Source organism: Balaenoptera physalus (assembly GCF_965194825.1).
Source record: "Balaenoptera physalus genome assembly, chromosome: Y".
NCBI classification, from domain to species: Eukaryota; Metazoa; Chordata; class Mammalia; order Artiodactyla; family Balaenopteridae; genus Balaenoptera; species Balaenoptera physalus.
The window spans coordinates 8,925,522-8,947,292 of NC_138904.1; positions in this window are offsets into that span (position 1 = coordinate 8,925,522).

Below are 21,771 nucleotides of genomic sequence, written 5' to 3' on the forward strand. Positions count from 1 at the left end.
ACTCAATGCACTATCTATACAAGCACACTCGCACACACACCTCAGTGTGACTCAATGCAAAGCCTGTAACAGTACACACACATACATACACACACACAGACACACACAAAGCTGTGACTCAATGCACACCCTAAACCAGCACATACACACACCCTAATATAACTCAATGCACAGCCTATACCAGCACACACACACACACGCACAGATACAGGGCTCAATGTGACTTGATACACAGCCTATACCAGAACACACACAAACACAAACACGCACTCACACATGGCTCACTGTGACACAATGAATCACCTATACCAGCACACAGACACACACACTGCTCACTGTGATTCAATGAACCATCCATATCTGCACACACATACAAACACACACAGAAGGCTCACTGTGACTCAGTGCAAAGCCTATAACAGCACACAGACACACACACTCACACACACACAACTGTGACTCATTGCACAGTCTATACCAGCACACACACACACACACACACACACCTGACTGTGACTCAACACACAGTCTATACACGGCTCAGTGCAACTCAATGTACCGTCCATACCAGCACATACAAACACACACACACCTCACTGTGACTCAATGAGCAGCCTATACCAGCACACACACACACACACACACACACATCACTGTGACACAATGGTCAGCCTATAGTAGCACACACAGACACACACACCCCTCACTGTGACTCAATACACAGCCTATACCAGCTTACAGACACACACACACACACGGCACGGTGACTCAATGCACTATCTATACCAGCACACATGCACATACACACGCCTCAGTGTGACTCAATGCATAGCCTGTACCAGCACACACACACACACACACTGCAAACTGTGACTCAATGCACCGTCCATAACTGCACACACACACATAAAAACACACAAAGACGTCTCACTGTGATTCAGGGCAAAGCTTATAACAGCACACAGACACACACACTCACACACACACAGCTGTGACTCAATGCACATTCTATAGCAGCACATACACACACACACACGGCTCAGAGTAACTTAATGCACCATCCATACCAGCACATACACATACACACACACAACTCAGTGTGACTCAATGCTCAGACTATACCAGCACACAGACACACGGCTCACTGTGACTCAATGCACAGCCTATGCCATCACACACACGGCTCACTCTGACTCAATGAAGAGTCTATACTGACACACACACACACACCTTACTGTGCATCACTGAACAGCCTGCACCAGCACACACACACACACACCTGTGACTCAATGCCAAGCCTGTACCAGCACACACACACACCCCCATCACTGTGACTTAACGGTCAGCCTATAGCAGCACACACAGACACACACACCCCTCACTCTGACTCAATACACAGCCTATACCAGCGTGCAGACACACACACACTCACATGGCACTGTGACTCAATGCACTATCTATACCAGCACACCCGCACACACACCTCAGTGTGACTCAATGCACAGCCTGTACAAACACACACGGGTGACTGTGACTCAGTGCACAGTCTATACCAGCACACACACACACACACACACAAGAACAGCTCACTGCGACTGAATGTGCAGCCTAGGCAAGCACACACATATGGCTCACTGTCACTCAATGCAGATTCTACACCAGGACACACAAACACACACACACAAACATGGCTAAACACTGACTCCATGAACATTCTATACAAGCACACACACACACCCCAATGTGACTTAATGCACAGTCTATACCTGTGTACACACACACACACGGCTGAGTGTGATTCAATGCAGTCTATACCAGCACACAGAACCACAAAACACACCTGACTGTGACTCAATGCACAGTCTATAAGCAACACATACACACATGCACCTGACTGTGACTCAATGCTCAGAATATACCAGCACACACACACACGGTTCACTGTGACTCAATGCAGGGTCTATACCAGCACACACACACACACACACACACACACACACACATCGCTGACTGTGACTCAATGCACCACCCGTACCTGCACATACACACACACACACAGGTCAATGTGACTCAGTCCACAGCCTATACCAGCACTCACACACACACACCTCACTGTGACTCAATACACAGTCTATACCATCATGCACACACACACACACGGCACACTGTGACTCCATGCACAGTCTATACCAGCACACAGACACAGACAAACACACCTGACTGTGACTCAATTCAGGGTCTATACCAGCACACACACAGTCACACACATGGCTGTGAGTCAATGCACAGTCTATACCAGCACAAACACACACGGGTTACTGTGACTCAATGCACAGCCTATACCAGCACACACACATGCACACACACACACATGAATCACTGTGACTCAATGCACAGATTCTTATGGCACACACACACACAAACACACGCACCTCACTGTGGCTCAATGCTCAGCCTATACCAGCACACACATACACAAACACTCCTAACTGTGACCGAATGCACAGCCTATAACAGCGTGCACAAACACACACACAGGTGACTGTGACTCAATGCATCCTCCATACCTGCACACACACACACACACACGAGGGACTGTGAGTAAGTGCACAGCCTATACCAGCACACACACACACACACCCACAGACACTCAAGAAAAGCTCACTGAGACTTAATGCACAGTCTATACCAGCACACACACGGCTCCCTGTGACTCAGGGTAAAATCTATACCAGCACACACACACACACACACACACACCCATAGCTCATTGTGACTCAATGCAAAGCATATACCAGCAGATGCACACACACATTCACCTCATTCTGACTCAAAGTCAGCCTATACCAGTGCACACACACACACATACACACAAATGACTGACTGAGACTCAATGTACAGTCTATTCCAGCACACACACACACACACAAACACCTGTGACTCAATGCACAGTCTATACCAGCACACACTCACACACACACACACATGCACACATCTCAATGTGGCTCAATGCCCAGTCAATACCTGCACACACACACACACACACACATCTGTAACTCAATGCACAGCCTATACCGGCACACAGACATGCCTCACTGTGACTCAATGCTCAGCCTATACCAGCACACACACACACTCAAACACACACTCACAGCTCATGGAGACTCACTGCAGAGCCTATACCACAACACATACACACACACACATACACAGACACACACCTCACTGTGACTCAATGCTCAGGCTATACCAGCACAGACACACAAACAGCTACTGTGACTCAATGCACAGCCTACACCAAGACAAACACACGCACACATACATGGCTCAATGTGACTCCGTGCACAGTCTATACCAGCAGAAACACACAGACATGGCTCACTGTGACTCAAAGCATAGCCTAAATTAGCACCCGTGCACACACACACACACACACACACTGTTCACTGTGATTCAATGCACCATCCTTACTTGCACACACATACAAACACACACAGACGGCTCACTCTGATTCAGTGCAAAGCCTATACGAGCACACACACACACACAACTGACTGTGACTCAATACAGAGTCTATACCAGCACATACACACACACACACACCTCACTGTGACTCAATGCACAGCCTGCACCAGCACACACACACACACATATACCTGTGACTCAATGCACAACATATAACAGCACACACACACACTCCCCTCACTGTGACTCAATACACACCCTAAACCAGCTTGCAGATACACACACACACGGCACTGTGACTCAATGCACTATCTATACCAGCACACCTGCACACACCCACACATCAGTGTGACTCAATGCATGGCATGTACACACACACACGGGTGACTGTGACTCAGTGCAGAGCTTATACCAGCACACACACACACACACACACATGCACGCATATGTTACTGTGAATAAATGCACAAACTATACCAGCACACACACACACGCATGCACACACACCTGACTCTGACACAATGCAGAGTCTATACCAGCACATACAGACACACACAGGTCCAGCTCAGTGTGACTCAATGCATTATCCATACCAGCACATACACACATACACACACTCGGCTCATTGTGGCTCAACACAAAGTTTATATGTGCACACACACACACAAACCTGTGACTCAATGCTCAGCCTATACCAACACACACACACACACATGCATGGCTCAGTGTGATTCAATGCACAGCATATACCAGACCACACAAACAAACACAGCTCACTGTGACTCAGTGCACAGCCTATACCAGCACACACGCACACAAACACACCTGACTGTGATTCCATGCACAGTCTATAAGTCGCACACACACACACACACACATGCAACTCACTGTGACTCAATGCTCAGGCTATACCTGAGCACTCCCAAACGGCTCACTATGAGTCAATGAGCAGCTTATGCCAGCACACACACATGGCTCACGGTGACTCAATGCAGAGTCTCTACCAGCACACACAGATGCAGACACACACACACACCCCACTGTGACTCAATGCACAGTCTATACCTGCATACACACACACACACACACACGGCTGATTGTGACTCAGTGCAGTCTATACCAGCACACAGAAACACAAAACACAGCTGACTGTGACTCAATGCACAGTCTATAAGCAGCACATACACACACGCACCTCACTGTGACTCAATGCTCAGACTATACCAGCACACACACACACAGCTCACTGTGACTCAATGCAGGGTCTATACCAGCACACACACACACACACAGAGACACGGCTCAGTGTGATTCAATGCTCTTTCCATACCAGCAGATACACACACACAAAAACAAACACATGCACACGTCTCACTGTGGCTCAATGCCCGATCAATACCTGCACACACACACACACACACACATATTCACACCTCTGTGACTCAATGCATAGCCTATACCGGCACACACCCAGGCCTCACTGTGACTCAATGCTCAGCCTATACCAGCACACACACACACAGAAACACACACTCACAGCTCACGGTGACTCATTGCAGAGCCTATACCACAACACATACACACACACAAATACGCAGACACACACCTCACTGTGACTCAATGCTCAGCCTATACGAGCACAGACACACACACCTACTGTGACTCACTGCACAGTCTATACCAGCACAAACACACACACACATGGCTCACTGTGACTCAAGGCACAGCCTAAATTAACACCCGTGCACACACACACACACACACTGCTCACTCTGATTCAATGCACCGTCCATACCTGCACACACATACAAACACACACAGACGGCTTACTGTGATTCAGTGCAAAGCCTATAACAGCACACAGACACACACACTCACACACACATGGTTGTGACTCAATGCAGTCTATACCAGCACACACACTCACACAACTGACTGTGACTCAATACACAGTCTATACCAGCACATACACATACACACATACACGGCTCAGTGCAACTCAATGCACCATTCTTACTGGCACATACAAACACACATACACCTCACTGTGACTCAATGCACAGCCTGCACCAGCACACACACACACACACCTGTGACTCAACACGCAACCTGTACCACACACACACACCCACACATACCTGTGACTCAATGCGCAGCATATACCAGCACACACACACACACACACTTCACTGTGACTCTATGGTCTGACTATAGCAGCACACACAGACACACAACCCTCACTGTGACTCATTACACAACCTATACCAGCGTGCTGACACACACACCCACACGGCATTGTGACTCAATGCACTATGTATACCAGCACACATGCACACACACACACCTCACTGTGACACAATGCACAGCCTGTACCAGCACACACATATACACACACGGCTCACTGTGACTCAATGCACCATCCATACATGACACACACACACATACAAACAGACACAGACGGCTCACTGTGATTTAGGGCAAAACCTTTAACAGCACAGAGACACAGACACTCACACACACAGCTGTGTTGCAATGCACAGTCTATACCAGCACACACACACAGACTATAACTCAATACACAGTCTACGCCAGCACATATACACACTCACACGGTTCAGTGTAACTCAATGCACCATCCATACCAGTACATACACACACACACACATACCTCAGTGTGACTCAATGCTCAGACTATACCAGCACACAGACACACGGCTCACTGTGACTCAATGCACAACGTATGCCTTCTAACACATATGGCTCACTGTGACTCAATGAAGAGTCTATACCAACACACACACTCACCTCACTGTGTTTCAATGTGCAGACTGCAACTGCACACACACACACACACCTATGACTCAATGCGCAGCCTATACCAGCACACACGCACACACACCTCACTGTGACTCAATGGTCAGCATATAGCAGCACACACAGACACACACACCTCTCACTGTGACTCAATGCACAGCCTATACCAGCGTGCAGACACACACACATGGCACTCTGACTCAATGCACTATCTATACAAGCACACTCGCACACACACCTCAGTGTGACTCAATGCAAAGCCTGTAACAGTACACACACATACATACACACACACAGACACACACAAAGCTGTGACTCAATGCACACCCTAAACCAGCACATACACACACCCTAATATAACTCAATGCACAGCCTATACCAGCACACACACACACACGCACAGATACAGGGCTCAATGTGACTTGATACACAGCCTATACCAGAACACACACAAACACAAACACGCACTCACACATGGCTCACTGTGACACAATGAATCACCTATACCAGCACACAGACACACACACTGCTCACTGTGATTCAATGAACCATCCATATCTGCACACACATACAAACACACACAGAAGGCTCACTGTGACTCAGTGCAAAGCCTATAACAGCACACAGACACACACACTCACACACACACAACTGTGACTCATTGCACAGTCTATACCAGCACACACACACACACACACACACACCTGACTGTGACTCAACACACAGTCTATACACGGCTCAGTGCAACTCAATGTACCGTCCATACCAGCACATACAAACACACACACACCTCACTGTGACTCAATGAGCAGCCTATACCAGCACACACACACACACACACACACATCACTGTGACACAATGGTCAGCCTATAGTAGCACACACAGACACACACACCCCTCACTGTGACTCAATACACAGCCTATACCAGCTTACAGACACACACACACACACGGCACGGTGACTCAATGCACTATCTATACCAGCACACATGCACATACACACGCCTCAGTGTGACTCAATGCATAGCCTGTACCAGCACACACACACACACACACTGCAAACTGTGACTCAATGCACCGTCCATAACTGCACACACACACATAAAAACACACAAAGACGTCTCACTGTGATTCAGGGCAAAGCTTATAACAGCACACAGACACACACACTCACACACACACAGCTGTGACTCAATGCACATTCTATAGCAGCACATACACACACACACACGGCTCAGAGTAACTTAATGCACCATCCATACCAGCACATACACATACACACACACAACTCAGTGTGACTCAATGCTCAGACTATACCAGCACACAGACACACGGCTCACTGTGACTCAATGCACAGCCTATGCCATCACACACACGGCTCACTCTGACTCAATGAAGAGTCTATACTGACACACACACACACACCTTACTGTGCATCACTGAACAGCCTGCACCAGCACACACACACACACACCTGTGACTCAATGCCAAGCCTGTACCAGCACACACACACACCCCCATCACTGTGACTTAACGGTCAGCCTATAGCAGCACACACAGACACACACACCCCTCACTCTGACTCAATACACAGCCTATACCAGCGTGCAGACACACACACACTCACATGGCACTGTGACTCAATGCACTATCTATACCAGCACACCCGCACACACACCTCAGTGTGACTCAATGCACAGCCTGTACAAACACACACGGGTGACTGTGACTCAGTGCACAGTCTATACCAGCACACACACACACACACACACAAGAACAGCTCACTGCGACTGAATGTGCAGCCTAGGCAAGCACACACATATGGCTCACTGTCACTCAATGCAGATTCTACACCAGGACACACAAACACACACACACAAACATGGCTAAACACTGACTCCATGAACATTCTATACAAGCACACACACACACCCCAATGTGACTTAATGCACAGTCTATACCTGTGTACACACACACACACGGCTGAGTGTGATTCAATGCAGTCTATACCAGCACACAGAACCACAAAACACACCTGACTGTGACTCAATGCACAGTCTATAAGCAACACATACACACATGCACCTGACTGTGACTCAATGCTCAGAATATACCAGCACACACACACACGGTTCACTGTGACTCAATGCAGGGTCTATACCAGCACACACACACACACACACACACACACACACACATCGCTGACTGTGACTCAATGCACCACCCGTACCTGCACATACACACACACACACAGGTCAATGTGACTCAGTCCACAGCCTATACCAGCACTCACACACACACACCTCACTGTGACTCAATACACAGTCTATACCATCATGCACACACACACACACGGCACACTGTGACTCCATGCACAGTCTATACCAGCACACAGACACAGACAAACACACCTGACTGTGACTCAATTCAGGGTCTATACCAGCACACACACAGTCACACACATGGCTGTGAGTCAATGCACAGTCTATACCAGCACAAACACACACGGGTTACTGTGACTCAATGCACAGCCTATACCAGCACACACACATGCACACACACACACATGAATCACTGTGACTCAATGCACAGATTCTTATGGCACACACACACACAAACACACGCACCTCACTGTGGCTCAATGCTCAGCCTATACCAGCACACACATACACAAACACTCCTAACTGTGACCGAATGCACAGCCTATAACAGCGTGCACAAACACACACACGGGTGACTGTGACTCAATGCATCCTCCATACCTGCACACACACACACACACACGAGGGACTGTGAGTAAGTGCACAGCCTATACCAGCACACACACACACACACCCACAGACACTCAAGAAAAGCTCACTGAGACTTAATGCACAGTCTATACCAGCACACACACGGCTCCCTGTGACTCAGGGTAAAATCTATACCAGCACACACACACACACACACACACACCCATAGCTCATTGTGACTCAATGCAAAGCATATACCAGCAGATGCACACACACATTCACCTCATTCTGACTCAAAGTCAGCCTATACCAGTGCACACACACACACATACACACAAATGACTGACTGAGACTCAATGTACAGTCTATTCCAGCACACACACACACACACAAACACCTGTGACTCAATGCACAGTCTATACCAGCACACACTCACACACACACACACATGCACACATCTCAATGTGGCTCAATGCCCAGTCAATACCTGCACACACACACACACACACACATCTGTAACTCAATGCACAGCCTATACCGGCACACAGACATGCCTCACTGTGACTCAATGCTCAGCCTATACCAGCACACACACACACTCAAACACACACTCACAGCTCATGGAGACTCACTGCAGAGCCTATACCACAACACATACACACACACACATACACAGACACACACCTCACTGTGACTCAATGCTCAGGCTATACCAGCACAGACACACAAACAGCTACTGTGACTCAATGCACAGCCTACACCAAGACAAACACACGCACACATACATGGCTCAATGTGACTCCGTGCACAGTCTATACCAGCAGAAACACACAGACATGGCTCACTGTGACTCAAAGCATAGCCTAAATTAGCACCCGTGCACACACACACACACACACACACTGTTCACTGTGATTCAATGCACCATCCTTACTTGCACACACATACAAACACACACAGACGGCTCACTCTGATTCAGTGCAAAGCCTATACGAGCACACACACACACACAACTGACTGTGACTCAATACAGAGTCTATACCAGCACATACACACACACACACACCTCACTGTGACTCAATGCACAGCCTGCACCAGCACACACACACACACATATACCTGTGACTCAATGCACAACATATAACACCACACACACACACTCCCCTCACTGTGACTCAATACACACCCTAAACCAGCTTGCAGATACACACACACACGGCACTGTGACTCAATGCACTATCTATACCAGCACACCTGCACACACCCACACATCAGTGTGACTCAATGCATGGCATGTACACACACACACGGGTGACTGTGACTCAGTGCAGAGCTTATACCAGCACACACACACACACACATGCACGCATATGTTACTGTGAATAAATGCACAAACTATACCAGCACACACACACACGCATGCACACACACCTGACTCTGACACAATGCAGAGTCTATACCAGCACATACAGACACACACAGGTCCAGCTCAGTGTGACTCAATGCATTATCCATACCAGCACATACACACATACACACACTCGGCTCATTGTGGCTCAACACAAAGTTTATATGTGCACACACACACACAAACCTGTGACTCAATGCTCAGCCTATACCAACACACACACACACACATGCATGGCTCAGTGTGACTCAATGCACAGCATATACCAGACCACACAAACAAACACAGCTCACTGTGACTCAGTGCACAGCCTATACCAGCACACACGCACACAAACACACCTGACTGTGATTCCATGCACAGTCTATAAGTCGCACACACACACACACACACATGCAACTCACTGTGACTCAATGCTCAGGCTATACCTGAGCACTCCCAAACGGCTCACTATGAGTCAATGAGCAGCTTATGCCAGCACACACACATGGCTCACTGTGACTCAATGCAGAGTCTCTACCAGCACACACAGATGCAGACACACACACACACCCCACTGTGACTCAATGCACAGTCTATACCTGCATACACACACACACACACACACACGGCTGATTGTGACTCAGTGCAGTCTATACCAGCACACAGAAACACAAAACACAGCTGACTGTGACTCAATGCACAGTCTATAAGCAGCACATACACACACGCACCTCACTGTGACTCAATGCTCAGACTATACCAGCACACACACACACAGCTCACTGTGACTCAATGCAGGGTCTATACCAGCACACACACACACACACAGAGACACGGCTCAGTGTGATTCAATGCTCTTTCCATACCAGCAGATACACACACACAAACACAAACACATGCACACGTCTCACTGTGGCTCAATGCCCGGTCAATACCTGCACACACACACACACACACACATATTCACACCTCTGTGACTCAATGCATAGCCTATACCGGCACACACCCAGGCCTCACTGTGACTCAATGCTCAGCCTATACCAGCACACACACACACAGAAACACACACTCACAGCTCACGGTGACTCATTGCAGAGCCTATACCACAACACATACACACACACAAATACGCAGACACACACCTCACTGTGACTCAATGCTCAGCCTATACGAGCACAGACACACACACCTACTGTGACTCACTGCACAGTCTATACCAGCACAAACACACACACACATGGCTCACTGTGACTCAAGGCACAGCCTAAATTAACACCCGTGCACACACACACACACACACACACACACTGCTCACTCTGATTCAATGCACCGTCCATACCTGCACACACATACAAACACACACAGACGGCTTACTGTGATTCAGTGCAAAGCCTAAAACAGCACACAGACACACACACTCACACACACATGGTTGTGACTCAATGCAGTCTATACCAGCACACACACTCACACAACTGACTGTGACTCAATACACAGTCTATACCAGCACATACACATACACACATACACGGCTCAGTGCAACTCAATGCACCATTCTTACTGGCACATACAAACACACATACACCTCACTGTGACTCAATGCACAGCCTGCACCAGCACACACACACACACACCTGTGACTCAACACGCAACCTGTACCACACACACACACCCACACATACCTGTGACTCAATGCGCAGCATATACCAGCACACACACACACACACACTTCACTGTGACTCTATGGTCTGCCTATAGCAGCACACACAGACACACAACCCTCACTGTGACTCATTACACAACCTATACCAGCGTGCTGACACACACACCCACACGGCATTGTGACTCAATGCACTATGTATACCAGCACACATGCACACACACACACCTCACTGTGACACAATGCACAGCCTGTACCAGCACACACATATACACACACGGCTCACTGTGACTGAATGCACCATCCATACATGACACACACACACATAAAAACAGACACAGACGGCTCACTGTGATTTAGGGCAAAACCTTTAACAGCACAGAGACACAGACACTCACACACACAGCTGTGTTGCAATGCACCGTCTATACCAGCACACACACACAGACTATAACTCAATACACAGTCTACGCCAGCACATATACACACTCACACGGTTCAGTGTAACTCAATGCACCATCCATACCAGTACATACACACACACACACATACCTCAGTGTGACTCAATGCTCAGACTATACCAGCACACAGACACACGGCTCACTGTGACTCAATGCACAACGTATGCCTTCTAACACATATGGCTCACTGTGACTCAATGAAGAGTCTATACCAACACACACACTCACCTCACTGTGTTTCAATGTGCAGACTGCAACTGCACACACACACACACACCTATGACTCAATGCGCAGCCTATACCAGCACACACGCACACACACCTCACTGTGACTCAATGGTCAGCATATAGCAGCACACACAGACACACACACCTCTCACTGTGACTCAATGCACAGCCTATACCAGCGTGCAGACACACACACATGGCACTCTGACTCAATGCACTATCTATACAAGCACACTCGCACACACACCTCAGTGTGACTCAATGCAAAGCCTGTAACAGTACACACACATACATACACACACACAGACACACACAAAGCTGTGACTCAATGCACACCCTAAACCAGCACATACACACACCCTAATATAACTCAATGCACAGCCTATACCAGCACACACACACACACGCACAGATACAGGGCTCAATGTGACTTGATACACAGCCTATACCAGAACACACACAAACACAAACACGCACTCACACATGGCTCACTGTGACACAATGAATCACCTATACCAGCACACAGACACACACACTGCTCACTGTGATTCAATGAACCATCCATATCTGCACACACATACAAACACACACAGAAGGCTCACTGTGACTCAGTGCAAAGACTATAACAGCACACAGACACACACACTCACACACACACAACTGTGACTCATTGCACAGTCTATACCAGCACACACACACACACACACACACACACCTGACTGTGACTCAACACACAGTCTATACACGGCTCAGTGCAACTCAATGTACCGTCCATACCAGCACATACAAACACACACACACCTCACTGTGACTCAATGAGCAGCCTATACCAGCACACACACACACACACACACACATCACTGTGACACAATGGTCAGCCTATAGTAGCACACACAGACACACACACCCCTCACTGTGACTCAATACACAGCCTATACCAGCTTACAGACACACACACACACACGGCACGGTGACTCAATGCACTATCTATACCAGCACACATGCACATACACACGCCTCAGTGTGACTCAATGCATAGCCTGTACCAGCACACACACACACACACACTGCAAACTGTGACTCAATGCACCGTCCATAACTGCACACACACACATAAAAACACACAAAGACGTCTCACTGTGATTCAGGGCAAAGCTTATAACAGCACACAGACACACACACTCACACACACACAGCTGTGACTCAATGCACATTCTATAGCAGCACATACACACACACACACGGCTCAGAGTAACTTAATGCACCATCCATACCAGCACATACACATACACACACACAACTCAGTGTGACTCAATGCTCAGACTATACCAGCACACAGACACACGGCTCACTGTGACTCAATGCACAGCCTATGCCATCACACACACGGCTCACTCTGACTCAATGAAGAGTCTATACTGACACACACACACACACCTTACTGTGCATCACTGAACAGCCTGCACCAGCACACACACACACACACCTGTGACTCAATGCCAAGCCTGTACCAGCACACACACACACCCCCATCACTGTGACTTAACGGTCAGCCTATAGCAGCACACACAGACACACACACCCCTCACTCTGACTCAATACACAGCCTATACCAGCGTGCAGACACACACACACACATGGCACTGTGACTCAATGCACTATCTATACCAGCACACCCGCACACACACCTCAGTGTGACTCAATGCACAGCCTGTACAAACACACACGGGTGACTGTGACTCAGTGCACAGTCTATACCAGCACACACACACACACACACACAAGAACAGCTCACTGCGACTGAATGTGCAGCCTATGCAAGCACACACATATGGCTCACTGTCACTCAATGCAGATTCTACACCAGGACACACAAACACACACACACAAACACGGCTAAACACTGACTCCATGAACATTCTATACAAGCACACACACACACCCCAATGTGACTTAATGCACAGTCTATACCTGTGTACACACACACACACGGCTGAGTGTGATTCAATGCAGTCTATACCAGCACACAGAACCACAAAACACACCTGACTGTGACTCAATGCACAGTCTATAAGCAACACATACACACATGCACCTGACTGTGACTCAATGCTCAGAATATACCAGCACACACACACACGGTTCACTGTGACTCAATGCAGGGTCTATACCAGCACACACACACACACACACACACACACACACACACATCGCTGACTGTGACTCAATGCACCACCCGTACCTGCACATACACACACACACACAGGTCAATGTGACTCAGTCCACAGCCTATACCAGCACTCACACACACACACCTCACTGTGACTCAATACACAGTCTATACCATCATGCACACACACACACACGGCACACTGTGACTCCATGCACAGTCTATACCAGCACACAGACACAGACAAACACACCTGACTGTGACTCAATTCAGGGTCTATACCAGCACACACACAGTCACACACATGGCTGTGAGTCAATGCACAGTCTATACCAGCACAAACACACACGGGTTACTGTGACTCAATGCACAGCCTATACCAGCACACACACATGCACACACACACACATGAATCACTGTGACTCAATGCACAGATTCTTATGGCACACACACACACAAACACACGCACCTCACTGTGGCTCAATGCTCAGCCTATACCAGCACACACATACACAAACACTCCTAACTGTGACCGAATGCACAGCCTATAACAGCGTGCACAAACACACACACGGGTGACTGTGACTCAATGCATCCTCCATACCTGCACACACACACACACACACGAGGGACTGTGAGTAAGTGCACAGCCTATACCAGCACACACACACACACACCCACAGACACTCAAGAAAAGCTCACTGAGACTTAATGCACAGTCTATACCAGCACACACACGGCTCCCTGTGACTCAGGGTAAAATCTATACCAGCACACACACACACACACACACACACCCATAGCTCATTGTGACTCAATGCAAAGCATATACCAGCAGATGCACACACACATTCACCTCATTCTGACTCAAAGTCAGCCTATACCAGTGCACACACACACACATACACACAAATGACTGACTGAGACTCAATGTACAGTCTATTCCAGCACACACACACACACACAAACACCTGTGACTCAATGCACAGTCTATACCAGCACACACTCACACACACACACACATGCACACATCTCAATGTGGCTCAATGCCCAGTCAATACCTGCACACACACACACACACACACATCTGTAACTCAATGCACAGCCTATACCGGCACACAGACATGCCTCACTGTGACTCAATGCTCAGCCTATACCAGCACACACACACACTCAAACACACACTCACAGCTCATGGAGACTCACTGCAGAGCCTATACCACAACACATACACACACACACATACACAGACACACACCTCACTGTGACTCAATGCTCAGGCTATACCAGCACAGACACACAAACAGCTACTGTGACTCAATGCACAGCCTACACCAAGACAAACACACGCACACATACATGGCTCAATGTGACTCCGTGCACAGTCTATACCAGCAGAAACACACAGACATGGCTCACTGTGACTCAAAGCATAGCCTAAATTAGCACCCGTGCACACACACACACACACACACACTGTTCACTGTGATTCAATGCACCATCCTTACTTGCACACACATACAAACACACACAGACGGCTCACTCTGATTCAGTGCAAAGCCTATACGAGCACACACACACACACAACTGACTGTGACTCAATACAGAGTCTATACCAGCACATACACACACACACACACCTCACTGTGACTCAATGCACAGCCTGCACCAGCACACACACACACACACATATACCTGTGACTCAATGCACAACATATAACACCACACACACACACTCCCCTCACTGTGACTCAATACACACCCTAAACCAGCTTGCAGATACACACACACACGGCACTGTGACTCAATGCACTATCTATACCAGCACACCTGCACACACCCACACATCAGTGTGACTCAATGCATGGCATGTACACACACACACGGGTGACTGTGACTCAGTGCAGAGCTTATACCAGCACACACACACACACACATGCACGCATATGTTACTGTGAATAAATGCACAAACTATACCAGCACACACACACACGCATGCACACACACCTGACTCTGACACAATGCAGAGTCTATACCAGCACATACAGACACACACAGGTCCAGCTCAGTGTGACTCAATGCATTATCCATACCAGCACATACACACATACACACACTCGGCTCATTGTGGCTCAACACAAAGTTTATATGTGCACACACACACACAAACCTGTGACTCAATGCTCAGCCTATACCAACACACACACACACACATGCATGGCTCAGTGTGACTCAATGCACAGCATATACCAGACCACACAAACAAACACAGCTCACTGTGACTCAGTGCACAGCCTATACCAGCACACACGCACACAAACACACCTGACTGTGATTCCATGCACAGTCTATAAGTCGCACACACACACACACACACACATGCAACTCACTGTGACTCAATGCTCAGGCTATACCTGAGCACTCCCAAACGGCTCACTATGAGTCAATGAGCAGCTTATGCCAGCACACACACATGGCTCACTGTGACTCAATGCAGAGTCTCTACCAGCACACACAGATGCAGACACACACACACACCCCACTGTGACGCAATGCACAGTCTATACCTGCATACACACACACACACACACACGGCTGATTGTGACTCAGTGCAGTCTATACCAGCACACAGAAACACAAAACACAGCTGACTGTGACTCAATGCACAGTCTATAAGCAGCACATACACACACGCACCTCACTGTGACTCAATGCTCAGACTATACCAGCACACACACACACAGCTCACTGTGACTCAATGCAGGGTCTATACCAGCACACACACACACACACAGAGACACGGCTCAGTGTGATTCAATGCTCTTTCCATACCAGCAGATACACACACACAAACACAAACACATGCACACGTCTCACTGTGGCTCAATGCCCGGTCAATACCTGCACACACACACACACACACACATATTCACACCTCTGTGACTCAATGCATAGCCTATACCGGCACACACCCAGGCCTCACTGTGACTCAATGCTCAGCCTATACCAGCACACACACACACAGAAACACACACTCACAGCTCACGGTGACTCATTGCAGAGCCTATACCACAACACATACACACACACAAATACGCAGACACACACCTCACTGTGACTCAATGCTCAGCCTATACGAGCACAGACACACACACCTACTGTGACTCACTGCACAGTCTATACCAGCACAAACACACACACACATGGCTCACTGTGACTCAAGGCACAGCCTAAATTAACACCCGTGCACACACACACACACACACACACACACTGCTCACTCTGATTCAATGCACCGTCCATACCTGCACACACATACAAACACACACAGACGGCTTACTGTGATTCAGTGCAAAGCCTATAACAGCACACAGACACACACACTCACACACACATGGTTGTGACTCAATGCAGTCTATACCAGCACACACACTCACACAACTGACTGTGACTCAATACACAGTCTATACCAGCACATACACATACACACATACACGGCTCAGTGCAACTCAATGCACCATTCTTACTGGCACATACAAACACACATACACCTCACTGTGACTCAATGCACAGCCTGCACCAGCACACACACACACACACCTGTGACTCAACATGCAACCTGTACCACACACACACACCCACACATACCTGTGACTCAATGCGCAGCATATACCAGCACACACACACACACACACTTCACTGTGACTCTATGGTCTGCCTATAGCAGCACACACAGACACACAACCCTCACTGTGACTCATTACACAACCTATACCAGCGTGCTGACACACACACCCACACGGCATTGTGACTCAATGCACTATGTATACCAGCACACATGCACACACACACACCTCACTGTGACACAATGCACAGCCTGTACCAGCACACACATATACACACACGGCTCACTGTGACTCAATGCACCATCCATACATGACACACACACACATAAAAACAGACACAGACGGCTCACTGTGATTTAGGGCAAAACCTTTAACAGCACAGAGACACAGACACTCACACACACAGCTGTGTTGCAATGCACCGTCTATACCAGCACACACACACAGACTATAACTCAATACACAGTCTACGCCAGCACATATACACACTCACACGGTTCAGTGTAACTCAATGCACCATCCATACCAGTACATACACACACACACACATACCTCAGTGTGACTCAATGCTCAGACTATACCAGCACACAGACACACGGCTCACTGTGACTCAATGCACAACGTATGCCTTCTAACACATATGGCTCACTGTGACTCAATGAAGAGTCTATACCAACACACACACTCACCTCACTGTGTTTCAATGTGCAGACTGCAACTGCACACACACACACACACCTATGACTCAATGCGCAGCCTATACCAGCACACACGCACACACACCTCACTGTGACTCAATGGTCAGCATATAGCAGCACACACAGACACACACACCTCTCACTGTGACTCAATGCACAGCCTATACCAGCGTGCAGACACACACACATGGCACTCTGACTCAATGCACTATCTATACAAGCACACTCGCACACACACCTCAGTGTGACTCAATGCAAAGCCTGTAACAGTACACACACATACATACACACACACAGACACACACAAAGCTGTGACTCAATGCACACCCTAAACCAGCACATACACACACCCTAATATAACTCAATGCACAGCCTATACCAGCACACACACACACACGCACAGATACAGGGCTCAATGTGACTTGATACACAGCCTATACCAGAACACACACAAACACAAACACGCACTCACACATGGCTCACTGTGACACAATGAATCACCCATAACAGCACACAGACACACACACTGCTCACTGTGATTCAATGAACCATCCATATCTGCACACACATACAAACACACACAGAAGGCTCACTGTGACTCAGTGCAAAGCCTATAACAGCACACAGACACACACACTCACACACACACAACTGTGACTCATTGCACAGTCTATACCAGCACACACACACACACACACACACACCTGACTGTGACTCAACACACAGTCTATACACGGCTCAGTGCAACTCAATGTACCGTCCATACCAGCACATACAAACACACACACACCTCACTGTGACTCAATGAGCAGCCTATACCAGCACACACACACACACACACACACATCACTGTGACACAATGGTCAGCCTATAGTAGCACACACAGACACACACACCCCTCACTGTGACTCAATACACAGCCTATACCAGCTTACAGACACACACACACACACGGCACGGTGACTCAATGCACTATCTATACCAGCACACATGCACATACACACGCCTCAGTGTGACTCAATGCATAGCCTGTACCAGCACACACACACACACACACTGCAAACTGTGACTCAATGCACCGTCCATAACTGCACACACACACATAAAAACACACAAAGACGTCTCACTGTGATTCAGGGCAAAGCTTATAACAGCACACAGACACACACACTCACACACACACAGCTGTGACTCAATGCACATTCTATAGCAGCACATACACACACACACACGGCTCAGAGTAACTTAATGCACCATCCATACCAGCACATACACATACACACACACAACTCAGTGTGACTCAATGCTCAGACTATACCAGCACACAGACACACGGCTCACTGTGACTCAATGCACAGCCTATGCCATCACACACACGGCTCACTCTGACTCAATGAAGAGTCTATACTGACACACACACACACACCTTACTGTGCATCACTGAACAGCCTGCACCAGCACACACACACACACACCTGTGACTCAATGCCAAGCCTGTACCAGCACACACACACACCCCCATCACTGTGACTTAACGGTCAGCCTATAGCAGCACACACAGACACACACACCCCTCACTCTGACTCAATACACAGCCTATACCAGCGTGCAGACACACACACACTCACATGGCACTGTGACTCAATGCACTATCTATACCAGCACACCCGCACACACACCTCAGTGTGACTCAATGCACAGCCTGTACAAACACACACGGGTGACTGTGACTCAGTGCACAGTCTATACCAGCACACACACACACACACACACAAGAACAGCTCACTGCGACTGAATGTGCAGCCTAGGCAAGCACACACATATGGCTCACTGTCACTCAATGCAGATTCTACACCAGGACACACAAACACACACACACAAACATGGCTAAACACTGACTCCATGAACATTCTATACAAGCACACACACACACCCCAATGTGACTTAATGCACAGTCTATACCTGTGTACACACACACACACGGCTGAGTGTGATTCAATGCAGTCTATACCAGCACACAGAACCACAAAACACACCTGACTGTGACTCAATGCACAGTCTATAAGCAACACATACACACATGCACCTGACTGTGACTCAATGCTCAGAATATACCAGCACACACACACACGGTTCACTGTGACTCAATGCAGGGTCTATACCAGCACACACACACACACACACACACACACACACACACATCGCTGACTGTGACTCAATGCACCACCCGTACCTGCACATACACACACACACACAGGTCAATGTGACTCAGTCCACAGCCTATACCAGCACTCACACACACACACCTCACTGTGACTCAATACACAGTCTATACCATCATGCACACACACACACACGGCACACTGTGACTCCATGCACAGTCTATACCAGCACACAGACACAGACAAACACACCTGACTGTGACTCAATTCAGGGTCTATACCAGCACACACACAGTCACACACATGGCTGTGAGTCAATGCACAGTCTATACCAGCACAAACACACACGGGTTACTGTGACTCA